Genomic DNA, 16,801 nt, shown 5'->3' on the forward strand with positions numbered 1-16,801 from the left:
ATAGAGGTATAGGTCATGTAATTATTGATAATTTTGCCAAAGCAGATATTTCAATGGTGCCATTATTAGTTCAGGTTGGATGGGAGTCATTTAGCTAAATCATCTGCCTCTGCATATTTTTTTTTTCACTGACGGACTCCTTGCTATCTCTATGGAGGTGCCAATTCTCTTTTACTGTGAGAAATAGGGCCCAGGGGGAAAAAAAAATCACCTAACCAATCTGGAGCAAAAAAAATAGAAAAAAATGAAGTTTCAAAACATGATGAGTATTTTTCTAAAAATGGAATCTTGAATAATAAAGTAGCAGAAACAGTAAGTCGGTTGTTGATCCTAAGCTGTTTTTACATTTATTCCATGCTAAGTAGAGAAAATCAGCCAATTCTTCCTTCTTTTTACCAAGGGCCTTGATAACATGGTGAATCAATATAGAAGCAAAACCAGAGAGAGTTTAAAACTGGCTCACCTGACTTTTGAGCACCTTCACAGCAAAGACTTACCTCTCAAAGAAAATGCAATTCAGATGAAAATTCAGGTACCTGGACAAACATTTCCATGCAGTTTCTAAATAAAAGGGCATGAATAAAAGTCAGTGTGAGAATTTTAAGTGTTTAACCAAGGAATTAATGTTCATCAAATAGGTGCCTGCCAAGGCTTATCCTTTAAAATCAAAGGACTTCATGATAAAAGAACCACAGTTCAGGGGGAAAAAAGTCAGTGAAGATGTGCCTGTTGGTCTTGGAAGAAAGTACCTTCCTGACCAGGCAAGTATTTCATCCATGCACTGCTCTGCAGTAATCATCATTCATTACCATGGATTCACTTTGCTGATTCAGAGAAGTTCATAGTTAGGTTACTACAGTGATAATGTAATGTACTGTGTGGTTTATTTTAACAGCAAAATTAATTTTAATAGCTTTATAAATTACTTTAGTTCTGTATTTAGAGAATCATTAAGGTTATGAAGGGGCCAGTCATATTTTCAGTTATACTTTACTGCATTTATAAAGGAAATTATGTATTATGTTGATATGAGTAAATTAAAAGATTCCATTAGTTCTAAGGCTATCGCACTCAAAAATCTACACTGTTCTGAAACATAACTTATAAATTCCCCCAAACTCCATCTGTAACTACTGTTTATTTTTACATTTAACTAATTCTTCTGAGCACCTGCTTTCTCATGGGAATCAACAAATTGAGAAAAATCTAACCAACTTAAAAAGCAAAATGCTGATTAACCAAAGGTACAACAGGCATTTTTGTAAGTGCCTCCATTATTTTATTTTTTCATCCATCATGTCCTCCTGCTTTAAGCACAGGCTGTGATCAGCCAGGGAAGTTATGAATTACAGAAGCCAAGACATAAAAAACAAGTCTGAAATGGCCATTCTTTCCAATAAGTAAAGTATAATGATTCTACTTAATACAAAGTAAACTGGGTTATTGCACAGGACATAGGAAAAGAGGCATGACCCATGATAATTAGATATTAGAAAAATGGTGATTTTATATGTTAGCATCTTGAGTTCACATTTGAAGTTATCTGAGATATTGTCTCATGAATAATTATATCTATGACTATGAATTCTAGGAAAAGTCAAAAAGATGCCGTCAAACATATTTCAGTAAGCAGCAAATGAACCTCACTTACAACCATAAATCATTAATCTTTAATCACCAGCCAATTTCTCAATAAGCTCAGTGGCATGGAAACTCTGAGATACTCAAAGGATAGTTCTCATGGATCTGGCAAGCATGGTTGGCTTGTGTGTTTAATTACTGTTTATGCATCAGCAGGATCCAGGCTTTTGTATGTAATAAATAGAATGCTGTCATAGTGTCCAGATGGTTTTAGATGCCAGGCCCAGGGAGCATGTTTGGAGATTATAGGATTGATTTACTCTTTGTTTGCACCAGTTCAATTGTAAGAATCATGCTACTAGCATGCAGATCAAGAATTCTGAATTGGGGAAATAAATGTGCTGCTATATTTGTTATTTTGAATGATATTTAAATTTATCATATCAGAAAATTTAAAGTGGTTTGATGTTAAATGCAAGCCTTTATTTAATATGGTATTCCTTTATTTTTTGAAGATGATAGAATAATTCCTACCAAGGGACCAAATACTAATCCTAAAATGCAGCTTTTAATATAAATGAATATGTGAACAGTTGTTTTCTAATGTCACCTTTAAAAACATTCTTTTATGCACTGAAGAAATAATGAGTCACGACAGAGTGCTTACTGGTAGCCTGTAGAAGTAAGAAAAGAATATTCACTGAATCACATTATTTCTCATTGCTTTTGGCTCACTTTATTTTCACATTATAATATACTTTACTGACTGGACTATGAAATACAAAAGTCAATCAGGTAAAATATTTAAATAATAATCACATATTTTTATATGAATGGTTTTCTATTTGGAAAAATTCAGATACAGATTGTTACATACCCCTCTTGCTGAAATAGAAATTTTTCAACATATGGATAATCTAAAATCCTTCAATATCATTCTAACTAATTTGAATAATGATTTCTGCAGCCACTCTTACGAAAAAGGAAAAAAATTTTTAAATTTTTAAACCCTTCTTTTATGACTGGATTTCAAGCTAACGTTAGAATAAATGGAGAAAAGAAGATAGCCTTTCTTCAACTTCGAGACCTAGGAGGACATTTCTTTCCAGGAGTCTAGAATTGCACATTTATTGTTTGCTGAGAAACACCTATAAGAAAGAAAACTGTCATATAGGTAGTCTTTGACAGAATTTTTGAGCTGACAAAAGTATCCCTTCCAGGAGGTAATTAGCATCCTTGATAAAGTGTTTTTATAACAGACTTTAATGGTGTTAGAGTCATTTTGGAAAACCCACACATACACCTATACCACATTCTTGGGAGGAGCCCAGCTAGTCATACAAAGACTATAACTAATATACATTTATGGATGAAATAGGAATAATGTTTTTCATTTTTGTCTATTTTGATGAGAATTTATTCATACTTTCTTATAACATTCCAAATTCTGGAACGTATAAAAAGGATAATATATCATACCAAGTTCAAATATACTCTAGAATGCAAGTTAACATTTCTCCATTAAATTTATTCTCCCTTACTCTCCCTTCCTTCTTCCCTCTGCTCCCATTCTTTTTATCTAATAGTCTCCTTTCTACTTTTCATGACACCTTTTCCCCCCTAGATTCCAAGTATGAAGGAAAACACATAACACTAGTCTTTCTGAGTCTGGGTTATTATCCTTAACATGATGATACCCAATTCCACTCATTTTCCTGCAAATGTTGCTAGGCACCTATGCTACTTCCATATCTTGGTGATTATGAATTGTGCCTCAATAAACTCCGACATGTAGGCATCCTTATAGTATGCTGACTTGAATTTCTCTAGGTATGTACTAAAGAGTGGTACAGCTGAATCGAATTATACCTCTATTTTCAGTTTTTTGAGACACCTTCGTACTTATTTCCATACTGGCTATACTAATTTACATTCCAAACAACAATAAATAAGGATTCCTTTTACCCCACATCCTAACAGCTTTTATTATTTTTTGTATTCCTTACTGGAGTAAGATAGAATGTCAACATAGCCTTTCATTCTTTCTTTCTTTGCTTCTCTCTCTTTCTTTCTTTTTCTTTCTTTCTTTCTTTCTTTCTTTCTTTCTCTTTCTGTGTTTTGAAACAGGACCTCACCATGTAGTCCAGGCTGGCCTTGAACTCACAATCCTCCTGCCTCAGCCTCCAGAGTGATGGGATTCAATCTAGTCTTAATTTGCATTTCCCTGATGACTAAAGATATTGAACATTTTATCATATAATTATTGGGCATTTGTACTTCTTTTGAGAATTGTCTGTTCAGTTCATTTGTCTTTTTATTGGTTGTATTACTTGTTTTGGGGTACTATTTTTTGAGTTCTTTGTATATTCTGGATATTAATCAAATGCAGAGTAAATTTAATAATAAGTATCTAGCTCTGCTATTTCCCTATAAAATGCCTTTGCCCAGGGAGAAATTTTTGATTTAGCAGATTTGAAATATAATTTTCACAGATGCTGGTCATTGTTTGTCTGATAAATTACATTAACACTTACTAGTACGTAACTCTAAGATAAGGACCAACAAAAACACTGGATCACCTAATGGAAAAGTCGCATTTGCATAAGAATTTTTTTTTTTTAAAAACGACAGGGAAACATCCACACATATACAACCATTTGACTAATGAAAAAGATAACTCGAAAATATATTGGTTAAAATATGCTCTGTTCCTTAACAATGCCAAGTCAATTGCATAGGCATATGGAAACCAATGAATCTTGAGCTCTGCCCCCCACCATATGTAAAAAAGTAGTTCTCTGCCTGTGCAATACCAGACCAGGGCATGTGCTGAACAGTAATATATGGATAAATTTGCCAAAAATCTGAGAAAGAATATTCACAGAGGCATTCCTTTTAATGGCCCTAAACTATGAACAACTCAAAGTCCATAAATAGTAGAAAAAGACAAATAAATTTAACATATTCATATAATATTATGATTCAGCAATGAAAATTAATCACTGGCAAATACAGCATATGCAAATAAGTTTCGCAAATAACTGTGTTCAACATAATTGTTAATAAAAAGTATAGACCATATGATTCAATTATATAAACTTCAAAAACATTTAAAACTAATCTCTTATGCTGTAGGCCATGCTGATAGTGGGCTAGTGTGGACTAAAAGAAATATAAAAGAAGTCTTGTGAGTGTTGGTAATGTTCTGGAAAATGATTTAGAAACTGATTTCATGTGTGTTCATTTCTTGAAGTCTCATCAACTTTGTATGTATATGTGTGTGTGCATGAGAGTGATACATATGCTTGCCTCCGTACAAAGTTTACTATAAGCTAGCGGGGTATGGTGTTGCACCCCTGTAACCAAGCACTCCAGGAACCTGAGACAGAAGGATCAAGAGTTGGAGCCCAACCTGGGCAATTTAACCACTTAGTGAGACTTTGCCTAAAAATAAAAAAGTTTAAAAGGGATTGGGGGTATAGCTCAGTCCAAAGGTCCTGGTTCAATTCCAGTATCATGAAATAAATGTGTACTATACAGTGAGTGAACATTCTTGATTATTTATGCATATATTTATGCAAAAATTATTTATACATATATATCAAGATTTTTATGAAGTTTAAATTAATCCTAAGCAACACTACATCTATGCCCTCTGCATTCTGTTACTTGATTTTTTCCCCTCTTAGGTGCCAGTCTCCCATCATTGATTCTCATAGGCTTGGACCCTCTGTTTTATGAATATTGTGTCATGAACAATTTAAAGTTGTGGCTTTGTTAAGGAAATTGTGTGTTACTGTGACTGTTAATCCTTATCAACAACTTGGTTAGATTGAAATCTCTATAGAAAATTAGTAAAACACACTCTGTATGTATCTGAGTTTGTCTGTGAGTGTCTATGGGTCAAGAAAACGATGCAGATACTTGTCCTGATTGCCAGTGCCACCATTCAATAGGGTGGGGGTCACACAGAACAAAAGAGGCAGGGGGAGGAAACCTAGAACAGGCTCTTGCCCTATCTTTCTGCCTCCTGGATTCCATTAAGTGAGCGGCTTTCCTCTACCAACCTCTTCCACAATAATATTTCTGCCCTATCATAAACCTAAAACCATGAAGCTTGCTGACCATAGACTGAAACCTCTAGAACCATGGACCAAAATAAATCTTGCCACTTCTAAGTTGTTTTCCTCAGATATTTTGCCACAGAAACAGAAAGCTGACTCACCCAGTAATTTTATATCATACAATCACTAAGTCTATATCCATTATCATAGATAATAGAGAATGTACACTAAATTTATATCACATAGGACTTTTTACACACCCTAAATTAATATATCATATAGAACTGTCAATACCCACCCAAAGGAACATGAATTTTTTTTTTATTACAGCGCAATGCTTGTATAGATGCAGGAAAAAAAAAAAAAGAACATTTTAAACCCAATCTCTCAACCACTCAATGCCTTAGAAACATGAAAGAGAGCTATTGAGGCAGAGGAAGGAGGGAGAGAAAGGGCCATAAGCATTTCAAATTGAGGTAAAGAGAGAAAGCTAAAAGCCTTGATGCTTACTCAAAATTAAGAGTATGGCTTCACTGGCCTGCATGAAGTGAAATGCCAAAAAAGAAGACACACTTACATCCGAGGAAGGAACAAACAACATCATAAACTGAAATATAAATAGTCTTTATAAGGGACACTGCTAGCCAAGAAGAAGAAAAGGAAAGTAGAGAAGAAGAAGGTAATGAGGAGAGGGTGGAAATGATCAAAATAAATGTGTGCATTAAAAATACCACGTTAAAGCCTGATATTTTATAAAATTAATATCTACTAATAAAACACACTTTCAAAAACTTTATAAATGTAATGATATTTTGTATTCCATACAATTAATTCTCCCCTACTAGTATTTTTAAATAAGACAGGATATAATATAATTCTTAGGAAATTTTGAGAGGGAGCACTTCTAATGACATAGACCAGCAGTAATTTGTTCCTGGAGAAATTTGGAATAGAGTTTGTACATTCAAAAGTTTAAGTTTTTTTAAAGTTTGGATCATTTATCATTTTGAATTTTTAAAATTAATAAATCATATCAAGCATGTGCATTCTATTTATGGATTTTTGTTGAATGAGGCAAATACAAATATAGCCTGGGAAGATTCCAACACATCAGATGTTTCTATCTACATCTGGGTATCTGGCTAGGCAAAACTTTTGTGATGTTGCCAACTCAGTTGTCAGGTGTTTTTTATGAACTTTTGAGTGTGTATTATATCTCTTGTGAAGAGTCATTTGAGGGAGCATCTTAAGATAAAGTAACGCAAGGCAAAGACGCAGTCAACTTACCTGAAGGGGAACATATAGACAGATTGTAACAACTTCCTTTCCCAATAATCCTTTGGGATATGCTTTTGGTCTTGGGAAAGAAAAAGAACATTTTGTACAGTCTCTGAAAGAAAATAAATTGGACACCTATTTTTCCCTCTGAAGTTCAATGATACTGGAACCTCAATGAAGTGGTTCTAAAAGTTATCAATCGAGAAGACACAAGGGGCCAAAATGGAGAACTCTTTATCACAGTACATCTACATTGAAAACACTGTTTAGTTGTGTCTGTTAAAGCTAGCTATGTGCTTACCTTATAATTTCTCAATTCTATCCCTAGTTTATATCCAAATAGATATTAGTTCTTGTGTTGACCAAAAGACATGCTAAAATATTCATAATAATATAATTCATAATATTCCTAAGTAGAAACCACCCAACTGCCTATAAAACTATGTTTACACCATTGAGAATAAACATTTACATTCAGAATACAGTTGAGTTTCATTAGGAAATATAATATTGAACCAATGGAGCTAAGCATGAAGAAAACATACTGTAATTAATCCTTGTATTTAAATTTCAAGAGTTATTTCTTAAAGTTAATGGCTAACACAAGACATGGTGAGAATTTCTGCTGTGCTGTTTCTCTTCCATTTCGCAGTCTGGTGCTAGGACATGGATGTATATAGATCATAAAAATTCATTACATATTATACTAAGGTATATATATATGTAATATGCTAGTTTTACATGCAATATGTTTTATATACATTACATACATTAAATAAGTTTATGAAGTTTTTTAAATAAACATGTACTGCCTCTCAAGGTCAAGATCCAAAGTTTGATGCCCAGTCCAAAAATTTTTTAAAAATTTAAAAATAAACATGTAGATTCATTTATAGCACATAACTACTAATTCTTGAGTTAGCAATGAAAATAATTTATTTATAAGTAAACTTTTTAGCACACCATAATACTGAACTTAGTTCACTTATTTTATTAAAAAAAAGGTTTAAAATCTGTACCCAAATTTCAGAAAAAAGTGTCTAAAAAGCCATGAAAGCAGAAATATGCTTTTAGCCGGGGATTTAGCTCAGTGGTTCCACCCCCTGCCTTGCAAGCACAAGGGCCCAAGTTTGATCCCCGGTACCAAAAAAAAAAAAAAAAAAAGCAGTTACAGTATAGACTGATGGAAGGGCTATCAGGCCTTTACCACTGTCAAACTGGCTAGCTGTGTGCCCGTAAGAAATATGCTTTTAATTATAGATCCACCTATTCCACCTCTTTCGTCTACATTCATCAAACTCAAATGCATAGGACTGTTTCACTCTGTGAGGAAATGATTCAATGTGAGACTGGCTTTGCCCAGAATCTTTGGAACTGAGTAACTAGAAAATGATGCTGGGATGAAAAGAGCACCCAAAGAATCTAAGAAGCAAAGGGCCGGGATTTAGCTCAGTGGCACTGTGCCTACTTTGCAAGCACAAGGCCCTGAGTTTGATCCCCGGTACTGCAAAAAAAAAAAAAAAAGAAGAATTTAAGAAGAAAAAAATAAACCATTATTGCTAATAGCAACTCTCTGGCATTCTTTACATTTTATATAATTAACTAAGATTTGAGTTTAAAAATCATTCTGAATGAAATAGTGCAGTGCTAACAGTAGAATAATTTATTTAAAATGAATTTTAATAAAAGAATGGTTTAATGTTATGTATAAAGTATGTAAACAGAATGTGGGAGGATCTGAATTTAAAGCAACATCCAGCCAGGGATTTAGCTCAGTGGTTCTGCCATCTGCCTCGCAAGCACAAGGACCAGAGTTCAATCCCCGATACCAAAAAAAAAAAAACACATGTCCAGTCCTGGACCCTATGCTCTTCATCATCATACATGCAATAAAATAAAACACCCCACAGGAAAAGCAAAAGTGCTACACTTTGGAGCTAAAAATATCATTTACTATCAGTTCATTAAACAGCTGCAAAAACTCAGCTCAACAGCTGAATTTTATAAAAATATGGCCAGGAAAACATACAGTACATTTTTCTTTCTTTTTAAATGTATAACTTTATTACCATTCACTAAACACACCCATATACAAACATTAAAATTATTCAAAGAAAAGCAATGCAAGGGAAAAATCTGTAATAATTTTCAAATATAATAGAACTCAACCAAAGCAAAACTGAAAAGTACTTAAACATTTTTCCATACAATTTAAAAAAAAATCTCAAACATTAAGAAGACATCAAAGGGTGAGATTTGTTTTAGAAAGATTTTCAGAACTAATACTGAACAAATAGTGGTCTGGAAAAAAAATCTAATTAACTAGTAAACTCCACATAGGTCAAATTTTTTAAATTTAAATTTCAATAGTCATGTGACATGTGATGGAAATATAATCTGAGAAATATGTTATTAGGCAATTTCATTCATGTGTATCCCAAAGTACCACACAGAGTGCCAACTTCTAAGTGCAAATTGAAAAGGTATACATCAATCATCTGTGACTATCCCTTGATATTATCCAAATACACAGTTAAAGGCGAGATACCTGAGGCTACCACTGGCATAGCAGTACACTGTTTTACAGTAAACTCTTTTATATAAGTAGGATTTTACTTTAAAGGATGAAAAGCACAGCATGTTATGATAAGTACCTAAAAGAGTAACAGTCATTTATCACAGTATTGAGTACTGTGTACTATACATAGCTGTATGTGCTTCTTCCGGAAACACACCCTCCTCTCCTTTGATCTCAGTGACTCTTCCTTCCCAACCCACTGATGATCTCCAGCCTAGTCTCTATCTACTCTCTTCCTATAGTTTTAAACACAGTCTATATATGGATTCTTTCCAGATTCCAGCCTGTAGCTCTGATCTCTCCCCTTCCCTTCCTGTTACCCCTACCCCTTTGAACCTTTTCTTACTATTTCGAATTATCAATTATTCATTTTAATCATTTTAATCCTTTATTACACTTTCAGTTTCTCACAATAGAGAAACTATTCAGTATTTACACATGTGTCCTATTTATTTCACTTAAGAGGATGGCCTCAATATGCATCCATTTAGCTATAAATATCTCTAGTTTCTCATTCTTTATGTCTGAGTAGTGCTCCATTTAAAAAAAAAAAAAAAAAACTCATCTTCTTTATCCAGTTTCCAGTTGATAGGCACTTGGGCTGTTTCCAAGCTTTAGCTATTACAAACTGTGCCACTATAAACATGGGTGTGCATATATTGCTGTGGTATGATTTTTTTAATTCTTTGGGGAAGATACCCAGCAGGGGAATAGCTGGGTCAAATGGGACCCCTAGCTCTAGTTCTTTGAGGTATCTCCATACTGATTTCCACAGTGGTTGCACCAGTCTGCACTCCCACCAGCAACAGAGAAGGGTTCCTTTCTCCCCACGCCCCCACCAGCATTTGTTATTGGATGATTTCTTGATAATAGCCATTCTTTCTGGGGTGAGGTGGAATCTCAATTTTGTTTTCATCTGCATTTCTCGAATGACAAGTGATGTTAAAATTTTTTCATATATTTATTTGCTGCTTTTACTTCTTTGTCTGAGAAATGTCTGTTCATTTCAGATGCCCATTTTTGAATTGGGTCTTTGAATTTGGGGTATCTTATTTTTTTCAGTTCTTTATATATTCTAGATAGTAGACCTTTGTCTAAGGTACAGCTGCTAAAAAATTTTTCCAACATTGTAGGTTGTCTGTTAGCTCTATTGGTGGTTTCTCTGGCAGTGCAGAAGCCTTTTAATAAGATGAGATCCCAGCTGTTGACTCTTTGTGCTAGTTCTCATGCTACTGAAGTTTTGTTCATAAAGTCTTTTCCTATGCCAATGTCTTCAAAAGTTCTACCTAACTTATCTTCTGGCAAATTTAGTGTTTCTATCTTAAAGTTTAGATCTTTAATCCACTTCAATCTTAGTTTAGTGCATGGTGATAATTATGAGTCTAATTTTAATCTTTGGCAGGTTGAAATCCAGTTTTTCCAACACCATTTATTAAATAGGCTATCTTTCTTCCAATGAGGGTGGTTGGCTCCTTTGTCAAAGATGAGGTGGCTGAGTATGTCTATAGTTGTTTCTGCATCTTGTAATTTATTCCACTGATCCTCCTCCTTAAGCTGACATTATTTGCTGATGATATGATACTTTACACAGAAGACCCAAAAGACTTCTAGACTTATGACAGATTCAGTAGAGTAGCTGGATATAAGGTCAACACTCAAAAAACAAGAGCCTTTTTATACACTAATAATAGACTCACTGAGAGAGAAATTAGGGAAACAATTAATTTTACAATAGCATCCAAATAATGAAATATCTAGGAATCAATCTAACAAAAGAAGCAAAAGACCTCTACACTGAAAACTACAGCACTCTGAAAAAGGAGATTGAGGAGGATATAAGAAATGGAAAGACATCCCTTGTTCCTGCATAGGAAGAATCAATATAGTAAAAATGGCCATGCTTCCAAAATTACTATATAGATTTAATGCAATGTCAATTGAAATTCCAACAATAGATTTCACAGAACTAGAGAAAACAATCCAAAAATTCATTTGGAACCAGAAGAGACCCAGAATAGCAAAAGCAACTCTAGGCAACAGAGACATGGCTGGGGGTATTACAATCCCCAACTTGAAACTATACTACAAAGCTACTGTGATAAAAACAACATGGTACTGGCAAAGAAACAGTACCCTTTTCTTGAGATGCTCTACAAAGGGTCATTGACAACTTCTAGCTACAACTTTTGTAAGTCCATATTCTAGGAAGTCTGCCTGGAAAATGGAACACCGGTGGTTAACGTTCAATGGCTCAATGGCCAAAACAAAAAAAGAGCCTTCAAATTTTAAAAAATTCTGAAAATTGATAAAATGAAAAAATGACAAAGTGCCCTGATCCTAAGACATTATATCTGTGCTACTATGTTTCTCCTATGGCTCTAACAGCTTCAACATAAACAGCTTCAATCATCCATTCTATTTGTCCAAGCTCCACCATCAGTTAAGATACATTAAACACTTGCAATGTAGCAGAATCTAGACTAGGAAATATGGATTAAAATACATAAGAAAACCTTCCTCATCCTCAAAATGCTCTCAATCTCCAAAATTAAATCCACTTATAATTAATAATCTTATGCAGAATAATCATTTTTTATTTAATACAGCAAAGACAACATTCCCCACTTCATTTCTTAGAAATCACTTAAAATAATTAGCACCAGGTAAAAAATTCCAAATATTTCCTACTATGAAACTGATAAAAATTTATACTCTTGGACCATAGTAGTATATGAAATTTTAAAAGTAGTGTCAAGACACATAGACAAAAGTTGCTCACTGCTGCTGAATCAAGTAACACTACACTAGGAAACTGGCACACACCTACACACAAACTGTTCCTTGTTGGAGTATTGAAAATCATTGCAAGTACTTACTTCAAAAACTTCCCTGAACCCAATACCAAGTAGACAAGCCAACTTTACAGAAAAAAACTATAGATGAAACACAGTGAAGAGTGAAGAGTGAAAACAAAAAAGGTTCTCTCTCTCTCTCTTTCTCCCCCTAACTCTCTCTCTCTCTCTCTCTCTCTCCCTCCCTCTCTTTATCTGTCTCTCATACATGCAGATACATACAACACACATCAGTTACACAGAGAATTGTTGCAACCAGAAACTAGGGTCGATCCTTTTCTCAACATAAATGTCAAGAAGAATATATCTTATAGTAAGACAATAATAATCACAAGGAAGCCAAAAGGAATATAAGATGTTCCATGGCAAAAGGAAAAAGTGAACAGGAAAGGACAATGATAAGTAAAAATTACTAGTCAGCAAAGTCTTTTGCAAAGTAAATGACAACCATGCCCATACATAGGTTCATATATGTACAAAAATATACAAAATTTATATTTATAAAATAAGAGACAAAACCAGAAATATAAGAAGACAGGGATGATATGGAAAAATGACATAAATAAATAAACCATGAGTTGATAGAGCTTAGGAAAAATGGAATTTAAAATCAAACCAACAGAATATGATAGATACTATGTACAAACTACAATAGCTCACATTGCCTGAAAAGATAGGGAAGTTTTCAAATAAGAGAAAAAGTTTGATATAAACATTAAGGAAAGAATGTATGTGAAGACAATCAAAAGAGAGAAAGAAATCCAGTCAAATGTGATATGTACAAAGTTTTAAGTGTATTTTCAGAAAACTAAAAGCATTATCTATATCTGAAGTGCAGGTTATGAAGGGAAAGAAAGAGTAATTGCAGACAATCAGTACACTTGCAGAATATTTTATGTCATGCTAATGAAAGTAACTTCAAGTCACTAGTACACAAGATCTACTGATGGCTAAATCAGAAGGTTGACAGGATCATTTCTATTTTAGAAAGATCACTCTATCATTAGTGAACAGATTGGGGTCAAAATTGGGCAGATAAAGTGTTAAAAACAGTAGAAATATCTTTCATTAATTCAAAAAAATACAATAGCTATGAGGATAAAAATAAGCATGGGAAAATTAAGTATATCATTAAAAAATCCCAAAAACACTTTAGTTCATTGAATATAACATGTAAGGGAAAGAAGGACTCAAGAATGACTCCAAGTTTCAAACTGGAAACTAGTTGATGACTGGATGATGCTGTAACAATCAATATAAAGACACTATACATGTATAATGTGTGTATATATAATATATAGACAATATACAGTTTTAGTGGGGGATGAGGAGAATGAGATAGCTGCCTACAACTGATTACACTATGATACATCAAAAACTACGAGAAACTAATGGACTCTACGTAAAACTAAATATCGAAAATGTATTTGGTTTTTTTCATGTTATAAGAAGATCATCTATGGTTTTTTATGAGATTTATAAAGAATTTTCATTTAATATGATTTTAAATGTACTAAAGTATTAAAATTATCACGAGCTCTGTCTCAGTAGCAGTAAAGTCTCAGAATATTTGCACAGAAATTACATATTTTTAAAAAGGCAATCTTTTGGGAAATCAACCTAAAATACTGCAATCATACTATACACTTGGTTAGGGAACATTCATGCTTTTTTTAAAAATTACCAATTTTCTTATTTTCTCTCTAAAGTAAAATGTTCTTTCTTACTTTATACTAGTAGTCCCGTGTCCAAGAAAATGTTTTTCTACTTATTTCAATCATGTCATTTTACTTTACTTTCACATCAACTAATATGATGGACAGAACACTGATTTTCTGTCGTGCTCTAGGAATTTAAGGATAGCTGAAACACCATTTAACAAAGTGCTGTGAAATGTTAGCTCCAAGCAAAGCAGGCAGCATAATGGGAAATCCAAAGGAAATGTAATGAGAAGCTGTGTTCACAAAGTGCTGTTCTGTACTGTGTTAAATTGCACCACATTTACTTTCTTACCTGTAGTTTTTCTTACTACTGCATAAGAAATGAAGCATTTTGCCTTTTCTTAAGTTCTTTAAATGCTCCTCTTAGATTTGCTTGTGTAATTTATAATTCATTTTTTATAATTAGCTTTAATTCTGTTTTTCATTTTGCTCGTTTCTTTCTGTATAGTTACAAGAGACATAACTTCAGAAAAACTACATACTAATACATTTCTTCTTTCCCATTTTTATTAGTATATGTTTGAGATGCATATAAATACATTAATTGTGGAGAACTGGTACATATGCATATACATCTTGATCCATTTTACTTCCCCTTTCCCCTCCCTTCTTTCCCATCTCTTCCCCTCTCCAGATCCTCTTTCCATCTCCACAATGGCATACCACAAAAAGAAAGACTCAAGGCATGAGATATCATTGAAATTGGATCAAAATTGAAGGTATCTATTTTAAAAATTGTTCTTAATCATGCAGAGATCTTTGCTGGTGTCTATGGGACATAAAAAAATTAAGTGAGGAAATTTCTTCCCTTGTAAAGTTTATAATATACTTTCTATGAAAAGCAAGGGCTACAGGCTGAATTATGCACCTTCCAAAATGCATACGGTGAAACCCCAATCCCCAGTGTAACTTTATTTAGAGATAGGGCCTCAGGGAAACAAAAAAGGTTAAATAAAGTCATGAGGATGGAGCCTTGATCCAATAGGATTAGTTTCCTTATAAGAAGAGATACTAGAGATCTTATTTTCTCTCATCTCCATCATGTGATGACATAGAAAGAAGGGAACCATCTGCCAACCAGGAAGATGGCCCTCACCAGAACCCTTTCTTGCTGACACACTCATCTTGTACTTAAGCCTCCACGATTGTGAGAAAATAAGTTTCTGTTGGTAAGCCACCCAGCCTTTGGAACTTGGTTATGATATCTCAAGCTAAGACAGCAGATTATATGCAATTACCCTTGAATCAGGCTGCAATGTACATCTTAAGGAGAACTGGATGTATATGGAAGACACTAACTCCAACTTAGAGACAGAGGGAAGAAGAAGGTGCCTTTGTAATTATTCTTAATAGATTAGGCATTTGTATATGATAAAAATGTTATGATTGGATTAACTTAAAGGAAGACACAAAATATGAGGTGTGCATGGAGTGTATGGGTGGTTTGTGGTGACTATGGTGTATGGTATGTACAAATAAGAGAAAAGGAGAGGAGCAGAGAGAATGGAAGAATGTATAACATAGTGAGCTGGGAGAGGTAAATGTTAAGATTATGAGAGGATAAATACACACCATTCCCTTTTTACCTGCCAATTTGGAATCAATTTTCAAGTAATATAAAATGATAAGACAGGTAAAGAAAGAATAGCATGTTTATTCCTGTAAAGTTGATAACTTGTTCCACTACTTATATCTTTTAGTGAGCAAATTTCTCAACACTGTTCTGCCCAGGTGTATGAAGCATTGGACCAGGGAAGGTCTCCCCATGCAGAAGTCTATGACTGAATTAAATATATAACATTGGAAATAAGAACAGCATCCACACCTCCTAGGGAGAGATGGCTCACAAAATAAAGCAGAAAGGAGCTGAGCAGCTGTGTCATTTTCTCTCCCAAACACACCCTCCAAAGAAGTCTCTCATGTTTTGCCAGGATAAGAGAAAGTGAAGACTCAAACAGAGGCTGGGAAGAGGGAGAGTCAAGCTGTCCTAAGTTGACTATGGAACAGATTAAACTACCTTCCTGGGTTGTTGTGCATTCTGTGTTCTCTGTACCATTTCTTTCTCCCACAGCTTTATTGAAATGATACAAATGGAGTCATTATTTTCTATCTATTCCTCCACAATTTTCATGAAGTGCCAGCATTCCATGGTTTTTCTAAGTCTTTTATATCATTGCTTAATACCAACGTAGCCAAGAATATTTTTAAAAAGAGTTACATCTGTCATAATCTGAAGTGACATTGAAATCAAAATCACACATGATCAAAGGCCAAAAAATTAAAAGATTGGTCAGGTCATATTAGTAGAAAACTACTTATAATACTATATTTTAAATTAGCCTGATTGCATAATGTGAGCTGCTATAAATTGTTAGCCTTAACCTCAAATTTCCATCCTAAAAAAAAAATCTTGTAATTCAATTATTTTCCCCAAATTATTCAGCCTAATACAAAAGATGTTAGGGTTTTCAGAAAATCGACATATAACACTCCTTTTTTCCCTTACTTTGGTGTTAAACCAAAGAAAAATAAAAGACATATTTAGAACATTATTGGGAATATGACTTACAGGCAGGTAAATAGACTTCCTAACACAAATACCCAGAATTAGAGAAATTCACACATCCAGTTGCTAAAACTTGAGGAGGGCTAAAGCAGACTAAATTGCCAGATAGTCAGGACAAACTAAAATTAGATTAGTCCTCAACCCTTTAGTCACTGTTTTAG

At 33.8% G+C, this 16,801-nt stretch overlaps 1 pseudogene; it reads left to right on the top strand.

Moving 5' to 3' along the window:
* The first annotated feature begins 412 nt into the window (after positions 1 to 412).
* LOC101715417 (tudor domain-containing protein 3 pseudogene) overlaps positions 413 to 16,801 on the top strand; it is a 50,025-nt pseudogene continuing 33,636 nt past the window's right edge.

Source organism: Heterocephalus glaber, unplaced genomic scaffold (genome assembly GCF_053883595.1).
Source record: "Heterocephalus glaber isolate CG9 unplaced genomic scaffold, H.glaber_assembly_v1.0 deba00001553, whole genome shotgun sequence".
NCBI lineage: Eukaryota > Metazoa > Chordata > Mammalia > Rodentia > Bathyergidae > Heterocephalus > Heterocephalus glaber.